The sequence below is a fragment of the Lissotriton vulgaris genome, chromosome 7, assembly GCF_964263255.1.
Source record: "Lissotriton vulgaris chromosome 7, aLisVul1.2, whole genome shotgun sequence".
NCBI classification, from domain to species: Eukaryota; Metazoa; Chordata; class Amphibia; order Caudata; family Salamandridae; genus Lissotriton; species Lissotriton vulgaris.
The window spans coordinates 491,574,200-491,592,364 of NC_141695.1; the positions used below are offsets into that span (position 1 = coordinate 491,574,200).

At 41.5% G+C, this 18,165-nt stretch overlaps 1 protein-coding gene across 3 annotated transcripts in view; it reads left to right on the top strand.

The window, feature by feature from the left end:
• Nucleotides 1–18,165, top strand: part of LOC147701936 (manganese-dependent ADP-ribose/CDP-alcohol diphosphatase-like) — a 114,226-nt gene that overhangs the window by 34,379 nt on the left and 61,682 nt on the right. Inside the window, exon 1 of one of the 3 annotated variants that reach the window (XM_086930561.1) lies at nucleotides 10,761–11,024. The exons of the other annotated variants lie outside the window; for them this stretch is intronic. The gene's annotated coding sequence lies outside the window, so the exon portion shown is untranslated. Of the gene's footprint in view, nucleotides 1–10,760; nucleotides 11,025–18,165 lie in introns of those variants that run through there. 3 annotated transcript variants of the gene reach the window in all.

The following is an 18,165-nucleotide window of genomic DNA, read 5'->3' on the forward strand; positions in this document are numbered from 1 at the left end:
GTTTGATTTGTAAAAATGTATTTGGACCTCATTTACACTGTACATACACTGTCTATATACCATGCACTATCAGTGCAGAAATCAAGCTATAATAAAAGCAAAAAGTTCCATAAACACCGTAAAAATACTGTTTCTAATGTTTTTATTGGCACGAAAATGTGTGACCACTGAAAACCACAGTTTTTTTAAGGGTATTGAAATAACTTTAAAACACTGAAAACCCCACCAGAATTTCCCAAAAATAGAAACTGAAAACAGGAAAGCCTACATATACGGAAAGCCCTTCAGTATTTAATCAGGTACGTAAGAAGCATCTTGAAACCCTAAGAATGGATAATCATTCTGTGTTAGTTCAGTACACTCTTGACCTACTGGTAGCGTCCACTACGAGAGAAGCATTCAAGATCAGTGCTATTGCTTTACTGAATCATTTCGCAGAGAATGGACATAAAGTATCTCTGACTGTTGATGCAGTTTTACAAAACTGAAGTCCTGTACTTAGGACATCATATTGAGACGGAAGTGAGAAAAGTTTTGTTGAAGGAATATCAGCAATTCTTAACATGAATCCACCAATTACCCAAAAGGAAGTCTGCATGTTCTTAGGAACAGTGGGCTATTGCAGACAGTGGAGTCTGAGTTTTTATTTGATAGCAAAGCCTCTTCAGAGGTTGACACATAAAGACTTGTCAGATCCAGTACCCTGGGATGACAATTGCATGACTGCTTTCACAGAGCTGCGTAAAAAAAGCTGTTGCAGAGCCCCAGCTTTGAGAATTCCTGATTACAATAAATGCTTTGTGTTATTCTGCAATGTAAGGGTAGGTTGCACTCTTTCACAAACGCATGGAAGCAATCGCAAGCCTACTGCCTATTGATCCTGTTGTGGCTGCTTTGCCTGGATGTCTGGAAGTGGTTGCGTCTACGTGGGCGAGTTGAGCAATTTGAAAATATTGTGATGGGTCACCTACTGACAGTATTTATGCCCCATTCAGTGGCGAAACAGTTGACACGCACACAGTATTTGACCAATAGCCATCTGACAAATCATGAAGACGTTTTGTTGGGTGCACAGAATGTGACTCTGAAAAGATATACGGTGTGGAATCCAGCTTCCTTAATGCCTTTGCCTGGCAATAAGATTGTGATGGATGAAGCTGCACATGATTGTTTATACATGACTGAGTTGGAGACTAAACCCAGTTGGGATATTTTTGAAGAAACATTGTCTGAATCGGATCACGTATTGTTTGTTGATGGTTCATGTCTGAAAGACAATGAAAGAAATCTAAAAGCCGCGTATGCTGTGTGTACAGTTGGAGATGTGGTGGAAGCATCATGGCTGCAAGGAGTTTTTTTCTGCGCAAGTTCCAGAGCTTATTGCTTTTACATGAGCATGCACCATTTCAGAAGAGCTCTGTGGTAAAATGTACACTGATAGTCAGTATGGCGTTGGAGTCCCACATGACTTTGGGCAAATGTGGTCACAGCGCAGGTTCATGACATAATGGAGAGTGCATAAGGAACCTTTTGCAGTCCCTACAATTGCCTACTCAAATTGCTGTTCTGAAGTGTTGCTCATCGTCAAGTTACTGACTATGTTACCGTTGGTAACCGGTATGCAGATGAGATGGTGAGATATTATGCGTTCAACACACACACATTCAATGAAGTTATTCTGAAAAACACATCTGTATTACTGAGTGTACCTTGCTCTAGAGCTGATAACAGCAAGGTACGAGAGAAGATTAGGAAGCTGCAGGATGAGTTGACAGAAGTAGAAAGACACGGTTGGGAGCGAGCATGTTGTACCAAAAGAGAGGACGATGTTTGGGTTTTCATTGATTGCAGACCGGTACTACCTGACAATTTATTGTCACCAATAGCAAGACATTACCATGGTCCTACACATGTTGGGAGAGATGCAATGATGTGCCTCTTTCAACAGGGTGGTACAATCCCAGACTTAGAGCAACTGCAAAGACCTTGGGTCACCAATGTGTGATATTTCAGCAACAAAACCCAGGAAGAAGAACATAGGCTTGTCATGAGTCATATTGGTAAATCAGCGGGTTCTTTTAACTGAATGCAAACGGACTTCATAGAGATGCCTCCTTGTAATGGCCTGAGCAATGTTTTGGTTATTGTGTGTATATTTTCCAAGTGGGTTGAACCTATCCGACTCATAGAAATTACATTTTGACTGTGGCTAAGTTATTGTTTAGGGGACTGGTTCCACGTTTCGGATTTCCGCTTCTCTTGAACCAGACAATGGAACTAATTTTAACTGTGAGGTTCTAAAAATGTTATATGCTGCACTACAGGTTGAGCAGAAGCTTCATTGCAGTCACCAACTGGAGGCTTCCAGGTTGGTGAATAAGATCAATGGCACATTGAAATCCAAACTGGTAAAAGTATGTGCTTCTACTTCTTTGAAGTGGTCACATGCATTCCCTTTTGTGTTGATGAGTTTGAAAAGTACCCTTGATAGGAGGACAGGATTATCGCCTCAAAAAGGGATCAGGGGACGAGTGATGAGGTGTTCCAGCTAATGCATTAGTCAATATTACAGATTAACGTATTTTGGATTGCTGTTAGAGCCTCGCTGATGTGATTCATTCTGTCTCTCACCAGGTTGGAGAAGCTGCCCTTGCGGTCCAACGTGCTTGGATCCTCGCTGGAAAGGTCCTTTCCAAGTGATCCTTGTCACCATAACTGCAGTGAAGTGTGGGGTCTCCTTAATTGGGTACATAGAGTGCATGCCTGCAGAGTCCCAAGTCCCCTGAATAATACAACATCCCTTGTTCATAATGTGCTGGTGGTAACAGTGAAACAGAGGGTCAGGTCAGCTCAGCTGTTGGGGACCAGCAGGCTAGTGGGACAACACTAATTTGGCTTGAGGGGTACGAGAGAGTCAACTGTAAGTAGAGAGAGTTGACAATAAGTGGTATAGTCCCCAATGAAGGGCATAGTGCACTGAGAAAGCAAGTTGTACCCGTAGACTGCTGCCCCAAAGGAGGTGACATTCTAAGAGGCTGCCTGACCGCAGGCCAAGTACCACCAATGATTCCTGAAAGTTCAAAGACTTCAGACCAAAGTGACACAGATGATGAGCAAACAGCTGTAAGGTGATCAAAAAGAGCAATGGTACCAAGTCAAATGTACGCGTCTCCTGAATGGACTTACCTGGCTGCTAATGATTGGGAACATGAATTTTACACGTTTTGTGCTAACAATACGTGTCCACTTGAAACTTTCTGAAGCGAACTGCATTAGTGATTTGAATTTCACTTTGGATGTAACAACTAATGGACTGACCCAGTTCTTCTTGGATTTATTCATCAATGAAACTGATATAAGAGTTTCACCATAAATGAGAAGATTTTTACCTTTACCATAATTTTCTTTGAAGCAAAGACTCTTGCTGAAATTACTTAAACAATTGCTGCTATTTAGATTTTCTTTAGTTAAACGGTCTGAATCTTGACTAACCATGCAGTCCGATTCTGGAATCACTTCCAAACACAAACGTGTATATATTGCGATTCTTTCTATCCTTGTTTTGATATTAGTTGCAATGCTTATTTTCCTACATTTGCCACATTATGTTTCTGTGAAAGATTCAAAGCTTACTATTTCTGTAAAAGGTACAAAGAGAAATGTTTCTGATTTAATCAACATGAATGATGACTTTTTGCATAATGGTTCTTTGAAAATAGACTTTAGCTCAAACGTTTATACTATGTTAACAAAATGAGTACACTAATACTATGGATGTTGGTGAGAGCTGTGTGTATGCAAATACCTTCATCGGTTGCTGAGGGTGTGACATACAACCACTTATCGCTGACATATGGAATCTCTTGCAGTGTGCTAGCTAGTTTATTTTACGATTCTGATCAACTGATGTATTATTGCTCAAGTCAAGATCGGATCTAATTCTGAAATTGCTGTGCTTAGACATGTAAATTTGCATCCTGAAGTTTCAACCATTGAATCTATGGTTTACATATTTAGACCAACACAATCTTTTGACATGGCTTATGCACTTAATAATCTGGCATGTAAACTAAAAAGAATGGAAAATAATTTTATAGGTTCAGTAGAAAGTAGATGAAATAATGAGAAAAAAAATGTAAGTGTTTGCCTGAATTGACTAATTGTAAGTTGCCACAAGAAGAAAACAAATTTATAGAGGGAATTATTTCATTAGCTTTAGATTGCCAATGCAGGGGTAAACTGTGTATATATTGTTAGAAACCCCAAATGGCAATGCTGTTTTTGTAGGAGCTAGTGAATGTGAGCATACATTTCAAATGCATGAGATCTGGGGAAAATATTTGGAAGGTGTAGATCCTATTTTCCCTGCAATGTATTATGTCTGCGGGAAGAGGGTCTATTATAAGTTACTGAAAAATTGGTATGGAAGATGTAATATAGGAATCGTTTTTCCTAAAATTGATCATGTTAAGTTAAAAGGAGAATTAATAAATTACGAGAGAACAAAGAGAAGTCAAAATTAAATAGGAGGTGATATAATTGGAGTTCTGATATCTTCAGTAGGAAAAGCCTTAAATTCTCAGAAAATTAGAAAGCTGTCTACTATTGTTGATAAACTTGCCACCAGTACAACAAGAGGTTTTACGGTTGTGAATGAGGAGATGATATTGATAAGATCAATGGTGATTCAAAATCGGCTTGCCCTTCATATCTTTCTCGCGAAAGAGGGCAGAGTTTGCAGATTATTGAAAGTTCAACATTGCTGTGCCTATATACCTGACAGGAGTAAAGACCTGAAAGGTTATTTACAAATATTTCTGATTTAAACAAAGACCTGAAAAATGGTGCCTGGGAAACCATTACTAAGGGATTATCGAGTGCTACCAATTGGTTGGGAAACTTAGGAAATGGATTAGTGATTTCTATTTTAAGACACATAGTGGTGATCTTGTTGTGCATACTGTTGATTATATTATCAATCACTTTTATGGTCTATTGACCGCAATAAAGTATTTAATGATGATGATTATCAATCAAATTTTGCAAATACCTAAAAAGTAAGAATTGTGGAAGGAAAAGATCAAGAGCTGATCTTGAATTGGAAAATGCAGAATGCAATTTGTATGATGAAGTAAAAAATTTAGAGGAGAGTAGAAGAAAGAGTATAAAGACAACATAACCTAATCAGTGATATTATCTGATGTGATAGATAGTGTGATGGCTTGATTCGCCATCAGAAGGTGGCTTGATCCAGTAAGATTTTGAAAATTATAATAAATAACTTTATGCACAGAGAACATGAAAAGTTGAAATTATACATTACACACAATAGATAGTGATACTTGAAACAGTGACAAGTGTAGTAGAACCACCGTAAAAGTGTGCTTTAAAATGTGAGATGAAGAGAACATACGAAATGTTAATACATATAAAACAAAGGTGCACTAATGATACTTTTACTTATTAATGGAGTTTATGCTAAATAAGGTGGCCTAGTGTTTTGGTGCTTATTACTAATGTGCACTAGTTACAAAAGTTGGTGCAAAAATGTGTAAACAATGAAGTATAAACTTGATATATTACAGAATGGTATTAGAGACATTATAGATTCGGAAACCTTTACATAATATTAGAAATGGGTTTTTTTTTTAAATGCATTTATAAGAATAATGCGAAAATTTGTGGTAGTAGGATATTCCTTGTTAGTCATTTCTGTATAATAATATTTTGTAAAATGTATACATCTCTATGTGAATTTATTTACTCTCATTATAATTAAGGTAGAGTTAAAACGCTTATTTCATTTAACTATACGATGCTAACTTAAAGACCTTCTTTTTGAGGTGCATTTTCTCTGGTATTGACCTTTCCCCTGATGTCGTACAATGGATCGTTTGTTGCAAAGAGTAATATAGCTTGCTTGTACTGTACTGTATGGTCCTGTGACATATTTCATTTATTTTTCAAATGTTCACAGCAAAATGTTCTTGTGGGAACAGAATTTTAGCTATGATCATAAGCTGCAATTTTGTATTTCTTTTCTAGCAAAGTTAGACCTGTGTGGACTTGCAAAGTTTTGTTTTTTATGTCAAACACTGGAAACCAGCACGATGTTTCAATCATCTTAGGCGACATATAGCTATGTGATGACTTTCGGTGGCGGTGTGATGCTACCCCACTAGGACTTTACAAAAGAATTTATAAAGGAAGAAACCCCAAAGGAGGGGAAAGGCACACATGCACTCAGATTGATGCAGCTCAGATTGATACAACGCACACCTATTTCACTCACAACGCATACAGCTCACAAATATTTTCTTTGCGATGCTTTTTGAAGCGCACTACATTGTATTGTAGACTTGGATGCTATTCGAGTTTTTAATATTGGCTAACTTTGGACTGCCTGGTCTATGTTCTAGTCAGCGGCTTATAGACTGAACTCCTATGCCAAATTTTCTTATTTCGAATTCTGATTATGCTAATGGACTCGCCCTCAATGGACTCTAATAGAATCCTTTCCCTTAGAAGTTGTGCTGTTAGTCTACAGACTATCCTTCTATTTGGTGGTTGGATTCTGTGGCTATTGTTGATTTGAATGCCTATTTAAACACTTGGTACTGTTATTGAAACTGTTATATTTGTAACTGAGCTTCTTAAGCAATTGCTGATTATGATGAATTTTGCATCTCCAATACAATAACCAGTTTATTCAACAATTTTCGTACCCTGTTATTGAGTCTTGTTGATTTGTTTTCTTTCTTGATTAATGGTTTAAATGTATTGTAGGAAGAATCAGCAAGCCTTGACAGTTGCTATTCTATATATTTATAGTATGGTCTTGAGAGTGGTGTATCTAAATTTGATTTCTAACCTGTGAGTTGGCAGTCAATTAATGGTCCTCATCGGACAGCTAAACAATGAGTTTAGTCATCCTAATTCCCACCCCTCGAGGGCAAGTTATGTATTTCATTTTTCCTCCTCCTCGTCTGTCGAAATCCCCCCCAACCCAGCCCCACCGCTCTTACCTGCACGGGTCACTGCTGCCTCTGTGGTGAATGAATTTGAATTGATAGTTCAATCATAAAGGGCCCAGTACGGTTAGAGAAGTGATATGAGTATAGATTAAGTAAGGAGACAATATAATATAACATTTTGTACATTTGCTTCCGCTGGATTAAATTTGCAACCCTTTAACACTTTCCAACCTCACGATAGCTCTGCGGTCTAAGGTTCAAGCTTGTAACATATGTGCGACCTCGGGAATAGTGATGATGTCAGAGACAACACTTGTTCATTTTTTACGAGCTGTATAATAAACATATTTGAGGGAAGCTGTATAAAATATATATGTGTGTGTATCTGATGGACAGTTTCATTTGACTTGTGAATACAATGGATATAATATTCACTTTTAATACTATGAGATTATGACCTTTTTAGGTGTGCATCTTTTTTATATATAGAGATATTCTTAGAATCTGCACATGCTGTTATCGACTTATGGAACTCATTGAAAGGTCATTCTTGAAAGTTCTACATTAAAGACGATTTTTTTTAGATTACGGGGATACAGGTACATCTTGTGAATTTTTGACTTATACATATTATTCTTTCTTTTTCCTTATAATTTGTTTTATGAAGATGTTAGGATACCGATTTATTAGATTTCTCGCATGGAAAATGAGTTTATTTTCAATTTTTAATTTAGAATGGGACATTAGCAATTGTTTATTACTAATAATTTTTGTGGTGTTGATCAACATTACAAGCCGACGCCCTTTGTATGTCCTCCAATCCTATATTTGATTCCTTTGATGCAGATTGATTTCGGTTTACCAGCTGGACCCCTCTCTTCTCATTGGATGCTTTTTCTCTGAGTTTGGAGCCCATATTACATCTTTGATCCACTTTGAATCATGGTTAGATATTTTGCTTTCATTATTATTTTTGTTTATTTATAATATGGGTTTTGGATTGCCTGACTGCAACTGCTTTCTATGATAATGTATTTTGTGGTTTAAGTCTTCATAATGAATGATGTCTCCTGCATGTCCTCTATTCTTATATTTGACTTGAGTTGATGCAGAATTATTATAGCTTTTTTGATTGGACCACCTTACTGGAGCACTTCCCTTAGAGATGGGGACCTTTGCGACAGCTTGAACTTCTATTAGAGGAAGTTCAGATATTTGGTCACACTTGATCTAATTTTTTCGGTTTATCATTAGGACTCTGTTTGATTAGTTGCAATTCTCATTTGTCCTTGCTTCCCTTACTCTTTGATTTATAGTTTCTGAACATATTAGATTCTGGAGTTTCGGATTGGTACTTCTATATAGACGAATGTGGTTACAACGCGCGCCATTTTTACGTGTATCTGTCCGATCAGAAGGGTGATTACCCTGAGAAGGTGAGATTCTCCAATTCCAATAGATAACTTTGGTCTCGCTCTTTTATGCACCCCCATTCCCTTACCTTTTCCCCTTTACTTATTTTTTCTTACTCCCATTTTATGATTTGTGGTTGTTATCTGTTGTTTTTTGATTGTCACATGTCAATATATATTTTTAATAAGTCAGTTGAATATATATTTTTTGTGTGTTAGTTATGGTAAATGTCTTAATTCTTGATATTTATGTCTCTCCCCATATAGATGTATAAAACACTAGCTTTCTTGTTTTTAGAAATAATTGGTGTATAATATATGAACAAGACGCCATGGGCTCTATGTGACTTATGTCTAATCTAAAATTGATTTTCATTGTCTCTTAGGTATATTTGTTTAAATTGTGTGCTTTTTCTTTTGTGTTGGTTTTGAAGGTTGTATGTCTCTTTCCCTTTCTTATATGTATTGATGGTTGCTTTTTATCGCTTTTCAGCCCTGACGAAGTTCTCAATGAGAACGAAACGCTTTGGTTGAATCTGTGTTTGGAATTTTTCTACAATATCTGCTCCACTGTTCCATCGACCGGATTCCGCGGGCACTTCCAGAGAACTTTTGGCCTAGTACCTTCCTCGAGCCAGTACTGGCGGCGGAATCAGCCCGTAACTTGGGGGTGATCTTTGGCCCTAACCTACAGCTTGACATACACGTCAATAAAACCACTTCTACGTGTATAATGCTGTTGCGCATGTTGCGCAAAGTTCTGCCCCTTCTACCCGCTCACGCTAGGCCGGAAGTAGTTCGGGGGACCATATTAAGTCGCCTCGACTACTGCAATGGGCTTCTTTTTGAGGCCCCAAAAAACCTGACCGGGAAGCTACAGCGGGTGCAGAACATGGCCGCCAAGTTGGCTCTCTCCCACCCTAGGTCCAGCTCCTCCACTCTTGCTCTAAGACACCTACACTGGCTCCCGGTATATTTGCGGGTACAGTATAAAGCTGCGTGTCTGGTGTTTAAAGCTGTACACCAACAGGGCCCTATTCCTTTGCAAAATATGTTCACATGGTACTCTTCGGCGCATCTTCTTGTAGTTCCGAGGTTTCACAGAGTGAGGATGGGTGGCCGCTCCTTTAGTGTTGCAGCGGCTAAACTTTGGAACTCCCTGCCACTCCCTTTGAGAAGTCACAAGGACTACTTTCCATTTAGAAAAGCGTTAAAAACCCACTTGTTTCCATAATTGGCCTGAGCTGTTAAAGTGTATGGTTTCTTGATCAAAGCGCCAGGATGCCCTTTGGGTGACAGGTTTTTGCGCTCTACAAATACACTAAATAAATAAAGAACTTTTTTCTACATTGACTTGTTGGACTCTCTTTCATCCTGCGCACCCCTTTCAACCATAGAGCTAAAAGTTGTTATGTATTGACTGAGCAATTTTCAACGCCATTCTGTCCTCCACACATTTATGTATTTTCTAAACATGCACTTTAACCCACAATCTGCTACCTAATATTAGACTTCCACAACAAATGGAAACTCATTTACAAAGGTTACTACAAAATCTGCACAAGGGGTTCAACTCAATACCAAACACTTTGCAAATGTTCAGCTGTGGATTGCTGACTCAACACTAAAGGTCAGAATTGTGCTCAGGCGGTCTAAATATCTCAAATTACTGGACTTGCATGTTACAGGAAATGAAACCTCTACATATTTTAATGTCAGTATGTAAAATATGACTCCTTCTTTGCCACAGCATGTAATGTAAACTACTCTTTGATTCTGAAAAGAGGTGCTTATAGAGACCCTAAAATGTAAACATATGAAAACCCAATGTAATCGACATTCCCCAGGCCCATTCACAAAAGGGTATTATGGGATGTGTAGCGTTTTTCTAGCTGACCCTTGCTCGCTGGTGCAATTATTCGTACCTAAAAGAAAGTCTTACCCTCAGCACAGCAAAGTTGTTGGATTTCGCTACACTCTGCTCCTCCACATCCATGTCGTAACTGTGCTGCAATGGTAAGTGACATCTTCATGTCTCTCAGCAATGACAAGATTAGTAAACAAACCACGCTCTTTACAGAGCTAATCCAATCCTCAATGGCCTGGAGGACTCTGATAAATAGTCCTGAATGCGCTAAAATATATCACAAATCTGGTGTAAACTCTACAGGAGTAATCAAGACCGTGTCCTTAAAAGGTTACAAGTGTCGCTTGGTGACCTCATACGAGCCACGTCCTAGCCCTGTTCGGGTGCACGCACTTTTGACCAGAAAAGGACACGCACTCCAGCAGCTTCCGGCATTGTTCACTCTGGGCGTTCCCTCTGTCTGATTCATTCTTTGCTCCGATATGAGTGACTTTCGACTGCCTTGTCAAATAATATCTCACGTGCTCTCCGCTGACGACTCCCATAATCAAAGTACTTCCTCGTTCGCTGTGGTCACCATGGAAATATTGCAATAGTTCACGAAAACCGTCCCCCCGTGTCCATTACAGCTCCCACGTCATGTTTCTTCTAATCGATCATGTGCGGTTTCATCGCAGCATTAGAAGAGTCAAGCTCTCACTTCCCGGAGCTGCGCGTGCTGCTGCCGTGCCCGGTGACGCAGCAGTATATTTGTGATGGATCTAGCTGCAGGTATGCTTTTCGGTTTTCAAAGACAGGGGGAGAGAGGTGTGCTGGGGGGATTGCTTAAGGAGCGTCTTGATTTCTAAGAAGTGAGCTTAGGGAAATGTTGCTGCGTTTGTGTGATGTTTCTTTAAAATAACTTTGGGGTCCCATTTCACAGTCTGCAGACCCCCTCATGGCACAGCGATTTTAATGACGAAAGCACGTATGGAGTGTACCCAACCAGTTTCTTGTATTGTTAAAGATATCGCTTAACATTTTTGGGCGTGGCATTGTTTATGAGAGATTGGGGAAGGGTGTGCAGCCCCCTCAACTCCCCTGTTCTATCCCTAGGAGGTGGCTCTTACAACGTCTACGTCTTTCGCCTGTATAAAGTGAAGCAGAATGTGTTGAGGAAGGCATTGATGTGTTTGAAGCAGCGCCTGTCGACTCATAAAGACATCTGGATCTCTACCCTCAACTTCAGAACACAAGGATGTAGCATGCTTATCAGTAGGAGCGCAAACGCTGAAGTCGGCAGCCGGTGAATTATTTGAAGCTGATAACTACAGCGGAGCGGTGTTAATGTGTATATTTCTTTGAGGATGGAGGACTTTTTTCGTGTGAATGGGTCATTGTTGAGGGTCAGCGGTTGAGAGGATGCATGGATGAACGAGTGGCTGAGTACTTACATAATTATTGGGTGTGTGGGCACGAGTAAATGGTTGAATAACTGAATGCACTGGTTAATGTTTGTGAATGCATGGATGAATGCTGACAGGGTATACAAATAGTACAGTCTGTACCTCAGATATTAGTTATGATAATGTTATATGATAATGTCATATGAATGACTGGTACCAATATTATGGTAGTGCAAGCATTACAGCAGGGAATGGCTGCCATCATGCCCACTATATATAGATATAAAGAATTACTCCGTTATTGCATTCCAAACATTTAATCAGGGGTGGGCACCATCCAAGACTGCATATAGCACGTCAAGAATTAAAACCAGTAGAAGCAATACACTGCAATGGATATCATATTGGTAAGAATGTCAACAGTACTTCAAGGTTAACCACAGTTATTCTTGTCAGTGGTTTAACTGAAATGAAACAGGTGTGTGTGTGTGTAAAGGGGGGAGGGGGTTCTAAAAAGGGGCATGACCAAGGAAGCATAAGTAGGAATCCTTTCCTAGATCTGTGATCTATGTAATTAAAGGTGTGGTACTGCATATGTGAGCACAGAGATTGTACTTGACACAATATGCCACTTGACCAGTATCTGAGTGTCTCTATGAGTTTTCTGTTATTGGACACAGACTTCTCACACAAAAACCAACACGTGCATGGGAGTACGCGGGGGGGGGGCAAGGAGATGCATTTGCCCCCCCCTTGAGCGCCCCTCCTTGACCCCCTGGGGACGCCCATGCTTAGTGTCTGTCAGTCACTGCCTTAGTTTGCTGCTCATCTTTTTATTCACTCTCAGGTATGCATTGATAGGAGATTTATATATTTATAGTGTTCTGGTGTGTGGTGCTTTCATCAGGAATTGACTTTTGTTAAAGGTGTAAGTTGTACTTCCAGATTTCAGCGGCAGTCGTCTGTCTCTGTCCTTTGTTGTTTTCATGACACAGCTGGTTTCACCAGTGGCTGCTGTTTGTTCGCGATGGGTCTGGTTCTTGGCTCTAGTGAAAGGCGCCCTTCGGCTGATTTGTTGTGCTAAGAAGTGTGCATTTCTTCATTTTACAACACCAGGCTCCCTGTGGAGCGTCTGCCTCTTGCTCTGGTGTTGTTTTTATCCTCAGGCTGCTCCCGCCCCTTCTCACCTCTCTGTGAGCCAGTGCCCCTTTTGACCCTCTACCTGCCGCCCACCCCCTCCCCCGCCTCTTCTGCCAGTTCACACCTTGGTGCTTTCACACTCAACGTCACCTCCAGCTTGCATTTTCAGAGAGGGCCTGGGCTCTCTATCACCGACATGAGGAGGAGGAAGAGAAGACTTGGTGGGGTCGGGGAGACCAATACCGTGGGGGGTGAGAGTGAACGAAGAGGTGGGAGAGAAAGAGAGCAAAGCAGTGGGGAAAGAGAGACCGAGAAATAGAGAGGAAGGAAGATGAGAGAGCAAGTGGAGAGGGGCTGGGGGGACCTGGGTGAGGGAGAGCAGCTTTAGAGAAGTGAGACCTGTGTCCTAACTCCGCCAGTGAAGACAGCGGGTCCAAAGGAGAAAGAACCAGGCCAGACAGAGTAGGACCAGGCATTTAGCACGGAGGCAGGCTCAGTGGGTCCGGAAGAGGGAAAGGGCAGGCAAACGGCTCCAGAGAAGGGCGAGCAGAACTGGATCAGGGCGAGCAGATCAGACCAGCAGATCCTCCTGAGCAGGGAGACGGCGAGATACACAATCAGAATGTAGTGTTCAGCTTTTGGGGTGCCAGGGGGTAACTTTAGGGTTCAGGGCAAGTATGGGTTTTGGGGTGCAAGGGGGGGGGGAATTTTTAGGGTTCACGGCAGGTATGGGTTTTGAGGTGCCAGGGGGACAATTTTAGGGTTCAGGGCTGGTATGGGTTTTGGGGTTCCAGGGGGGTAATTTTAGGGTTCAGGGTGGGTGTGGGGTTTAGAGTGCCAGAGGGACAATTGTAGGGGTCAGGGTGGGTATGGGTTATGGGTGCCAAGGCGGTAATTTTAGGGTTCAGGATGGGTATGGGTTTTGGGGTGCCATAGGGACAATGGTAGGGGTCTGGGTGGGTATTGGTTGTGGGTGACGGGGTAATTTTAGGGTTCAGGATGGGTATGGGTTTTGGGGTGCCAAAGGGACAATTTTAGGGGTCAGGGCGGGTATGGGTGCCAGGGGGGTAATTCTTGGGTTCAGGTTGGGTATGAGTTTTTGGGGGGGCAGGGGTAATTTTAGGGTTCAGGGTGGGTATGGGTTTTGGGGTGCCAGGGGTGTAATTTTAGGGTTTAGGGCTGGTATGAGTTTTGGGGGGCAGGGGTAATTTTAGGATTCAGGGTGGGTATGGGTTTTGGGGTGCTAGGAAGTAATTTTAGGGACCAGGGCGATTATGGACTTTGGGGTGCCACAAAAGAAAGAGATGGCTGTGGCACAACAACCCTATGGTGTATGATATCATATGCAGCCTGCTTCCTGCCCCCCATGGCTCCTCCTGCGCCCCTGTGTTTCTTGCGCCTCACCTGGCACACATCATGTCGGAGGATGGTGATGATGTTAACATTTTGCCCCCCCCTGGAAAACTTTCTGCGGACACCCATGAACACATGCCTAAAACAAACTGGATTTATTATAATAGCCATTGCTTGTTCTCACCTGAAATGCATCGAGCTGAAAAAAATTATTGTGATGAAATATAATAACCCATGGGTTTTACAAAGGAGAATTGTGAATACACGAAGTAATTTAACCCCTTGCGTGCGGGGCGTATTTTCCGCCTGTGCTGACTCCGCCTTGCGCGGGCAGAGTCATGACGGAATGGTTCCGTCATCAGCACAGCTCAACCGATGCTGATGACAGAACCGTTCTGTCATCAGCACGCAAGGGGTTAAAGAATACATTAATTTGGAAGGGTTTTTTTTCATATATTCAGTGCCTTTATTGGAGCTTGAAATACTAAACCATGTTTTCCTGATGTGAATATGACTCCCCATTCGGCCAAAAGCTGTTTCACAGCGCCCTAGAAAAGTTACTTTCATATCATAACATTTGATTTTATTTTGAATTCAGCAGTTCTATATATAGAAACTATCAATCAAGAAACCAGCCTTCTTGAGGCTCCTGTGGAAAAAATGTGTTTTGGGTTCAAGGACTGGCCTTTATAGAGCCATATGTCAAGCTTAGGTACAGTTCTCTTGACAGTAGGGCTCCAAGTTTTATGGTATTCATTTTTTAAACTTTCCACGTATATTTGTATGTTTGTTTGCTAATTTCATCTGGTTTTATCTATATTTTGTGAAAAAAATAGCTTATTGTAATTTTCCAGAAAAATTGGGAGCGAAACGCCGCCCCCATCCGGGTGCACAGCCTCAATTCTTTTTGCATAACAAAATGCCGCAAGCTTCACCATGTTTTCCCAGTTGTTTATTTTTATAATTATAATCCAAAGTTATTCATTTTCTCAAATTTATCCATGTCACAAAAAAGACGCTTATGCCTTCACTACATTCTTAACGGAACAGGAATGCCAATCCAGGCCTTCTCCTGCACTGTGACCGTGTGCATAGGTTAATTCACGAGCGTCGTTCTTAATCACCCAATGCATTTCGAGCCTCAGTTCTGGCTCTTCGTCAGGGGTTTAACTTCTATAAATGAAAACACATCTATTAGACTCTATATCTGACCCAGTGACATTCATTAATTGTTACACATACAGTTATTACTATTTACCCAAATTAACGCTTTCCCGCTAAATGATGCAACCTATTGTTGCCGTTTTTAATGAGTAGCCCTGCTTTTCACCTTCCTCCCCTTCTTCTCTCTGACAGACACACGTTATCTACATTGTACTGCCCCGCCTCACTGTCAGACCCATGTTCTTAAATGAAAAGCAACATAACAATCCCCTTGGAATCATCCTCCTTGTGTAATTTTTAGCATGCTGAGATGCTACTGTTGCCAGGGATGTGCGAATTTCACATATTTTACATATGCGTAAATATGTGAAAATTATTTGAAATTAAACATATTTCGCAAAATGTAAACCAACACTTGGGTTAAATGTTAATACCAAATTTTGTGCTAAAAAAAGTCACAAGCACCGCAAACAGTAGCCACTTACCTTCTGGTCATTCACGTTGTTCTTGTGTGCCTGCAAGAAATGTTCGCCAGGAACAGCATGTAATTACATAACATGCCGTAATAGCATCATTTTGGATATTCAGCGTAACAAGCATAAAATGGAATGAAGTGAGATTACGCAGCTATATCTGAAATTGTGCCTAGGCCTAATTGTTACTAACTATTGCATACGTGTGCTGTTTACTAGATTTTTAGTATTTTCTCAAATTAATTGGCTGTAAATATGCAAATGTGGTAAGACTTTCATACTTGTATCTTGCATAAGAACAATTTTAGCTGTGCCACTGCTCATTCAAAGAAGAAAAACATAAACAAATGCATAGAGGCAGGTTTTGGGTCACCCTTCTTTCCGCCATTGCTTTGTTGGAAGTGTCAGTCACTTTTAGGATCAGACAACACTACAGCCATAGGATGTTGAAAGTGCCATTAATCATGACCGATAATAAGGGTGAACCCTCAGCAGGAATCGGGATCAAACTGGAACAGGAAATAAGCCCAGGCACCAAAATATAAGTGTCCCCCCTCTCTCCCCCATTAGCAAATCCAATAGCTCAAAAAGTTACTACATTTGCAAATCAGGGTACTCTTGAATTTACACATTCATGCTGTAGAGGTGTTTTGCAGGGTTTGGAAGAATGCCTGTGTGCCTGCTGTAAGTAATGTTTGTGGTAATATCAGGAAAATCATCATTAGAAACCATCCCACCAGCTGTAAATTTGGCCAATAAACAGCCCACACACTGTCCTGTCAGGCCAGTTCTTCAGGCACTGCCAGATTTCACTAGCAGTCCCATCTTGGAGTTCAATCTAGAAAAGCAGGTGGTGAGGTATTACCAGCGCATAGCCCATGCAGCATTAAGTAATAGAAGGGTTATTTTGAAGTGGCATCAAGGGAACCAAGGACAGCTACCACCCACCGCTGTCAAAAGCCAACAATTGCAAGGTAATTGTTGTCACAATAGAACAGACATATAGGATTCCCTGAGCACAAAAGTACACGTATCTGTGAGTTTTACAGATAATATCTATTCAAAAAATCATTGTCCATATCTGTGCATCCAAATTATGAAAAGTCCTTATTTTTATTTTCTCAGTCCAAGATGTTCACGAAGACTTGTGGATACAGCAGTACAGTCTTGATACAGTACACAACAGCCAAACATACTTTTGTGCTCAGGGAATCCTATATGTCTGTCCCATCTTGGAGTTGCGAGGCAAAGGAGCCACCTCTGGCCTCATCACCTTTCCTCCATGGAGTTTATGTATGAGGCCCTTGAGGGCGGTGATATCAGAGACACCAGCATTGTCCCACGCATGGGCAGTCAACGTACTCAACTTCAGCCTCCCTTGCGCCATGGCCACCACACACAGAGGGTGATGTAAGCAGTGTCTGAAGCTGTGAGAAGAGTTCAGCAAGCAGCGATGAGTGACTCTGAGCTTTGCAAGGCACATAGCCTATATTGCAAGGAGGTGGAGCTCCTGAAGCATTCCTCCCCGGAGATGCTCTGTCTACTCTGCATGTAGGGGGAGCCAGTGAGCATTCATCCCCCTGATGAAGCAGGGTGATAAGGTTAGTATCTGGGGAGCTCTGGAGTGCCAACAGCCACCCAGGTTACACTCTTGTCACACTTAGCATGACGACCTACACATGCTCCGAGTGAAATGCTAGCAATCCTGGGAGAGGCTCAGTCTGTGGATGTTCATTAATTGAGGCACTGATTCATCATACCTGGTAAGTATACAAATGGAGACAACAGCATGCAGCAACCAGCCTGGACTGCCACTGGCTGGCGCTGTTGCAGTTTGTGCTTTAGCGGGGAGGCAGACGTGCAGGACCTCTGAGGATAAGAGGCGGGCCAGCTGCCCTTTCGCAGCTAGGGTGTAGTTGTCTGGCATGGATGAAGTGATGGAGAGGTACCACAAGCAGAATCAGGAAGAGGTTCTGAGCCAAAGAAGGGCACAGAGGCAAGGCGAGAATGGTTGTGGGGACTGCTTCAGCAGCTGGCAGAACTATATCATCTGTATCAAGGACCCGTAAATGCTGAAACCACTTTTATTGCAGCCCCGAGGGACATACTGATCTCCCACTAGTGGCTGAGGAGCATGCTTGAAATAACCACACTGCTCTGTAGCTCTGGTGGAACTGTCACGTCATCCAATCCACCGTATGCTTTTGCACAGAGTTGACACCTCTTCAACTCCATCTACCTTATGACCTCTTTGTACCGAATTCAGTGTCTCTGTTCTACACCAATTTACCAGCTGCTGTGTCCGCTCACCAGTCCAGCAATTCCATGCAGATAGATATTGACCGTGAGACAGAAGGGTAGGAACAGCCAGTAACCAGAAAAACAACATACAGTCCA